Source organism: Phyllobates terribilis, unplaced genomic scaffold (genome assembly GCF_046119375.1).
Source record: "Phyllobates terribilis strain yellow unplaced genomic scaffold, ASM4611937v1 Scaffold_25__1_contigs__length_18738178, whole genome shotgun sequence".
In the NCBI taxonomy this organism is placed as follows: domain Eukaryota; kingdom Metazoa; phylum Chordata; class Amphibia; order Anura; family Dendrobatidae; genus Phyllobates; species Phyllobates terribilis.
Window position 1 is genome coordinate 14261108 of NW_027362785.1, and position 7174 is coordinate 14268281.

A 7174-nucleotide genomic window follows, 5' to 3' on the forward strand; every position below is an offset into this window, starting at 1 on the left:
TACGAGGAGACTAGGGGGGTTGAATATGGTCAACCCCGTGGTGTTCTTGGTTTGCACCTTTCTTAAGCTAAATATATCAAACCTCTGGAAAGAGAGGGCTCCTCTGTGGGTATTCTCCTGTAGGGGATGGTTGAAGTCCTTCTTCCAGGATTGGGAGACAGGAGGGCGTGTGAAGGATCTTCGCACACCGCACGGGCATCTCCCGGCTTATGTTACCCCGGTTTTGAAAGTAATACACCGGTGGGGTTTGGGAGTGTGGGAGGTGAGGACTCTCACGAGGATACTTCTCGAGGAGAGGATCTTATCGACCCATTTTCAAAAGCCACTGGCCCTCAGGGACTGCCCAAGTCGGGATCTGGAGGTCGGGTTGCGTCTTTTAAATTCAAAACGGATCCCCGCGAAGTATTGGGACTTGACTTGGCGCTGCTCTCAGGGTAAGCTGTATGTGAGGGACAACTTGAAGTACAGGAACTCCGAGGATAGGAATTATCCTCGTGAGAGTTGTGCTGACACGCTTGAGAGCATGGCGCTCTTCCTGCTTCAGTGTCCCTTTAATGCAGAGGTATGCAACAGGGTGGGCGCTTCCATTGACTGGCCTAGGCTGGCGGGCCTCTCCTACGCTGAGTGAGCCTATGGGAGCGTTCAGAGACCTTGGTGGACGGGACCAGTGCACTCTTTTTCTAGTTAGCCTAGTGGTTAGGTTTTTCACATGGAATGCACGGTGTTTAGTGTCGACGGGCAGTAAAATCCTCCCAGTGGGTGAGGTATGTAGCAACATCCTTGGTGACCTGGTGAAGGTGCGCTCCTTGGAGTATGAAAGGCTGGGTGCATCGGGGGCCTCCCATCTCTGGAGGGGTTTCTCCTTCCAGGTGCCTTAGTTCTGGATTGCTCCAAGCCTCCTGGTGGTGGGCTAACTTCTCACCGTAGCTTTTTGTTTTGAGAATGGTATCATGAAAAGGGTTTACAAGCACCGAACCGGTGCGGATGGTAATTTTGTTATTGTTCTTGTTGTTGTTATTATTATTTTTGTCTTATTGTTCTTTTACTTTGGGGGTTAGTTAGGTGGGGTGGGGGTTTTGAGGGGGGTTAAGCATGAACTTGGACTGGCCCAGGCCCAAAACTGTCGGGGTTCGCCCTAAGTCCGGAAGGACTTTTTCGGAACTTGGAGGCCGGTTCGGGTTGGGGGTATAGTGAGAGTTGGGGTAGTGTATGTGTTACTCATGATTTAAATGTTGTGTGTTATTTCATATGGTTTATGTGGTTTATATTTTGTTATATGTATTTTGCTTCTGCATCTCTGGTTTTTGTTACGGCAGAATCAGGTGTAAGTCTGGAGGAAGTTTGAGGTATGTTTGGATAGGCTGTGGTTGTATGGTGGTTGTCAGGCAGGTGGGGTCCCTTGTATATACATTGTTTATGTATCGGTTATATTGCTGGAAATTGTTTTCGTTACTTGTACTAGTTTGTGTTTTTACATTTATAATAAAATAGAGTTCCAGCTCCAGTAGTGTACACTAAAGCTGCCGCAGTTAAAAAGCTCGTAGTTGGATCTTGGGATCGAGCTGGCGGTCTGCCGCAAGGCGTGCTACCGCCAGTCCCAGCCCCTTTGCCTTAGGGCGCCTCCCCGATGCTCTTGACTGAGTGTCCCGGGGGCCCGAAGCGTTTACTTTGAAAAAATTAGAGTGTTCAAAGCAGGCAGCCACGCCTGAATACTCCAGCTAGGAATAATGGAATAGGACTCCGGTTCTATTTTGTTGGTTGTCGGAACTGGGGCCATGATTAAGAGGGACGGCCGGGGGCATCCGTATTGCGCCGCTAGAGGTGAAATTCTTGGACCGGCACAAGACGAACCAAAGAGAAAGCATTTGCCAAGAATGTTTTCATTAATTAAGAACGAAAGTCGGAGGTTCGAAGACGATCAGATACCGTCGTAGTTCCGACCATAAATGATGCCAACTGGCGATCCGGCGGCGTCATTCCCATGACCTGCCGAGCAGCGTCTGGGAAACCAAAGTCTTTGGGTTCCGGGGGGAGTATGGTTGCAAAGCTGAAACTTAAAGGAATTGACGGAAGGGCACCACCAGGAGTGGAGCCTGCGGCTTAATTTGACTCAACACGGGAAACCTCACCCGGCCCGGACACGGAAGGGATTGACAGATTGAAAGCTCTTTCTCGATTCTGTGGGTGGTGGTGCATGGGTGTTCTTAGTTGGTGGAGCGATTTGTCTGGTTAATTCCGATAACGAACGAGACTCCGGCATGCTAACTAGCTACGCGACCCCCCGTGGTCCGCGTCCAGCTTCTTAGAGGGACAAGTGGCGCTCAGCCACGCGAGATCGAGCAATAACAGGTCTGTGATGCCCTTAGATGTCCGGGGCTGCACGCGCGCTACACTGAACGGACCAGCGTGTGTCTACAGGCCGACTGGTGCGGGTAACCTGCTGAACCCCGCTCGTGATGGGGATCGGGGATTGCAATTCTTCCCCGTGAACGAGGAATTCCCAGTAAGTGCGGGTCATAAGCTCGCGTTGATTAAGTCCCTGCCCTTTGTACATACCGCCCGTCGCTACTACCGATTGGATGGTTTAGTGAGGTCCTTGGATTGGCCCTGCCGGGGTCCGCCAAGACCCTGGCGGAGAGCCGAGAACACGATCGAACTTGACTATCTAGAGGAAGTAAAAGTCGTAACAAGGTTTCTGTAGGTGAATCTGCAGAAGGATCATTAAGGCAGCAATGACCGAACCGAGGAGGCGCGGAGCTGGAAGCCGATTTCCCCGACTGCCTCCCCCTGCCCGAAGGGGGTGTGCGGCTGGGATACTTCCGCTCTGCCTGAGCTACCCGCACGCGGAGGGGCGGCGACGGTCCAGCGAGGGTTATCGCCGTGCGGACGAAGACGACGGGAGGGTGTGGGGAGCCCCTCTTGCTCCGTCGTCCCGACGGACGCCTGGCCTCTCGGGGGGATCCTGCCGTGTTCCCCCCGCCCAGGAAAAAACCCACATGAAAGGCCGTCCCGGGTACCGTTCGCCCGTGCGCCCCTATACCCCTCTCCCCGGGGTTGCGGGACCGGGGGGTAGGTCGAGAAGTCTCGAGCCCTCCGTTGTTCCCCTCCCCGCCGGAGGGAGGGACGGCGGAGGCCGAGCACCCGGGGCAACAGGGCCAAGAAAAATCCCCTATGCACCCCCTCTGTTGCCGGCCGACGTACTGAAAAACCGGGCGCCCCAGAGCGCCCGGACCCAGAAGCATGACTCTTAACGGTGGATCACTCGGCTCGCGCGTCGATGAAGAACGCAGCTAGCTGCGAGAATTAGTGTGAATTGCAGGACACATTGATCATCGACACTTCGAACGCACCTTGCGGCCCCGGGTTTCTCCCGGGGCTATGCCTGTCTGAGGGTCGCCCCTCCGTCGATCGCCTCCGTGGCGCGGCTGGGGTCCCGTCGCAAGGGATTTTCAGAGGGAGGCCCGAGGCTTCGCACCCCGACGCCCTCTCTCTCTCTCCCTTACGTCCCCTCAAGGCTAGACCCACCCGCCCGGTTACCCTCCGCCCCGACCCGGAGCGTGCCGTGAGGCTGTCTGTGGAGACACAGGGCTGCCTCCGGAGCTTCCAGGGGTTGGGGGGTAGCCGCCTGGGGCGGCGTGGAAGGGCACGCTCGCAGACCAGACTAAAGACCTCAGATCAGACGTGGCGACCCGCTGAATTTAAGCATATTAATAAGCGGAGGAAAATAAACTAACCAGGATTCCCTCAGTAACGGCGAGTGAAGAGGGAAGAGCCCAGTGCTGAATCCCTGTCCGTCCGGCGGGCGTCGGGAAATGTGGCATACGGGAGACCGGACCACCTCGGCGTCGCTCGGTTGCCCGAGTCCTTCTAATAGTGGCCCCAGCCCGTGGACGGTGGTAGGCCGTGTATTCTACGGTTGGAATAAAAGTGCAGACGAACATTTGAATGACTTTATTATTGGTTGTAATTTTTCTCAGTTTTACACTGGTTTGGTGCACCTAATTGGGATGAGCCGAAAGGTGTTTAAGCCTAGCCTCTCAATAGGCTTCGCTATCGGCCTCATGATTTCCATATTGTCTGCTTGCTGGTTCTCTGAATGACTGGGGGAAGCCAATACAGGTGGCTGACTGTCGTCTCCATCAGTCCGCCTGTCGTCTCCATCAACCTGGCTGTCGTCTCCATCAGCCAGCCTGTCGTCTTCATCAACCTGGCTGTCGTCTCCATCAGCCAGCCTGTCGGTTCCATCAGCCTGGCTGTCATATCCATCAGCCCGCCTGTCGTCTCCATCAACCTGGCTGTCGTCTCCATCAGCCAGCCTGTTGGCTCCATCAGCCTGGCTGTCGTATCTATCAGCCCGCCTGTCGTCTCCATCAACCTGGCTGTCGTCTCCATCAGCCAGCCTTTCGGCTCCATCAGCCTGGCTGTCGTCTCCAACAGCCTGCCCCGAATTTATTACCAATTCATGGGCACGACACATATCCACAAGTGATTTCTCCTGGTAAACTTTCTCAGCCATACCATTTGTGTGGACCAGATATCGTGCGAATAAGTGTTTTTCGGAATATCGTGAGAGAGTCCACGTTTCACATACACGTCGTACAAAATGGCTGGTGACATGTGGAAGGCTGTAGCTGTGGAGGAAAAACAATCAGTGCCTGTAGCTGCATATGATAATTTACACTGGATATTCTTCCCCCACCTTTCATGATAACGCCGGAGAGCAGCGGATGGGTTCATTACGACCTTCCCGGTACACGTCAGAAAAAAGTTTGCGATTTCTCGGCCAGCAGCAATGACAGGTCTGATATGTTCTGCATAGACTTTGAACCACTGAAAAAGAAAAAAAAACTTAATCTCGAGCCAGAGGGTATACCTCAAACGAGTTTTGCATGGGGACAACAGAGGGGTTTCAACCCCATGTGGAGTCGGGTAGCCCGGGTCCCCTGGCTTGTAGAAACCTTACCGAATGTTCTTCCTCTGAAAGCACGAACGATGCTACTTGAGTGGATGCACACTTGTGTGTTTTCACACCGACAATCGTCTTTCGAACACCGCGGTACATGTGATAGGGCCTCCCGTTCCACTCTGAAACCTAAGGTGTAAAAAGAAGAGAGATGATTGAGACGGTTTCGCAATGACCGCTGCCCATGCAGACTAACACTACTTACGGTCAAATTGCGAACAACACCTGGCCTTTGGAGGTGTCTTAGAATCAGAAGGGCCTGGAGGTACAGAATAACTTCCCTTCGGTCCTCTTCTGATCCCCCGTCCTGGACATTCTCTATGCTCGCTAGAAATGTAGGTCTTGCTTCGTCCAGTATTTTCTGGCAGTCATTCGGTGTCTTGGAGGGCTTCATCAGCGTATCGTACCTGTGGGGTGAAATACAGTTATAGCACTTTTCTACCCAACAGCCGATGTTTGGTAAAAATCTCTCAGAATATTGGGTACCTCTTGCTCACTGAGTCTTGGCAGACTCCCCTGTACAAGGTCTTACGCAGGTCCTCCGTAAAGTTCATAAACACCTCACACGCCCTGTATAGCTGAGGATTCTCTATGCTCAGTTGTGTGCCCCTCAGCTGATAGGTGGTGAATCGCCGAATGTGCTTCAGTATTTTGAGGGAGGTCTGGTTCGATTGTTTGAGGCTGCTGAGTTTTTTAAAAAAAAATCATTCACTTTTGTTGGTTTGGTTAAGTACTCCAGAGTTATAAATCTTGGGTTGATAAAGAAAAGAAACCGAGCAAAATTCGATACCTCCTGGTTACAATTAGGGACCCCACGGGTTACTGTCAAATATGTGCGGAAGCTCTTCTACATGGGGCTATTCACTGAGTGACGCATATACAAGCCGGCGGCCGTTCTAGCCAGGGATCTTTCGTTTCTCCATTGCCTAGACTGAATGTTTTGTGTGCTGCCATCCATGGCCTCAATGGGGTCCGACTCGGGGCATGGGGCTCCCTCAAAATTGTGTGCAGACTGTTCAGGGACAGGCGCGTCCATCATTTGTGAATATGACTCCACAGGGGGCACGTAGCATGGGTGCAAACAGTCTGTTGGCGCCTGGGTCTGTCCTACAGAGGTCAGCGGTATGTTTTCTAACTGAAATGTAGGTTTGTTTACTATAAAATACCCACGGCTTTCGGCAAATGCTACCACATCTTCCAGGGATTGCAGAGGCTTGAGCTCGCTGAATAGTAGCCCTTAGCCGCGACAAGTCTAAGTCGATCTTTGGCGATAGCCAAGTTTTTTTTTATCTCCGAGACGCTTTCGGACCTCATGCACACCCTTCTCAGATGTGTGGACAGATATCTCGTCACCCTGTGGCACACGGGGCAAGTCAGCGGTGTACGTTGGTGGATGTGGGGAAATAAGCAGCACAAACGTTCACTGCGGTTTTACAACTGTGCAACATGGGGTCCGCCGCAGCCTGGTGTGGCGGTTACATTCTCCTATATGTGGGCGACGAATAACTTCTACTTACCGCTTCATAGCGACACGTTTCCCGCAGTCAAATTGAGCTTTAAAGTCCTTGCATCTGCAGCGGAGGTGATCTGAATTTCTGCCGCACACATCCAGGCTGCATCAGCCGCTCGGCTGATTAGTTTCCGCTCTAGGGGCTAATCACTGCTCTCGCGTAACAGGTGATGAGTCGCTCGCACGGGTGGAAATCACCTGTAGTGCTGCTGGAAATATTCAAACCTGGATATATTCCTCCGTATCTTCTATACGACATCACAGGGGTTGAGGCACCCATAAGGCAGCCACCTGCACGGTTGAAAAGCATCAGCAGCGTTGACGGAAAAAACCTAACCTATCTCATATACGTTTGTTCTATTGCGCTATATGAGAGGAACCTCATTTTCAGACATTTGGTTTGCGAGGTTAGCTTATGGGAAATATCTGTGTGCAGGAAACTTCCAGAGAGGTAGGAAATGTCAGTGAGCGCATCCGATTTCAGTTCCAGAGCGATTTGCCCGATGAGTCCTTCACACTTAGTCTTTTTCAGAAATCAGAATTTTGACTTCCAGGACCCGCCAAACGTTGGTAAATTGAATCCGCTCACCAGTTCCAAGTGTTTTGAGGTGTCCCCGGTTGCAGTAATGCAGCCTGCCCACTAGATGTCGAAAAAGAGACAAAAAGTGAAAAAGAACCAGAATGAGGAAATTCCAGGGAGC

The 7174-nt window shown here is 52.2% G+C and overlaps 1 non-coding gene across 1 annotated transcript; it reads left to right on the plus strand.

Moving 5' to 3' along the window:
• The first annotated feature begins 3242 nt into the window (after positions 1 to 3242).
• LOC141176467 (5.8S ribosomal RNA) lies at positions 3243 to 3396 on the plus strand. Its single transcript, XR_012253161.1, has one exon. It is a non-coding gene; the product is annotated as a 5.8S ribosomal RNA (ribosomal RNA).
• The last annotated feature ends 3778 nt before the right edge of the window (positions 3397 to 7174 follow it).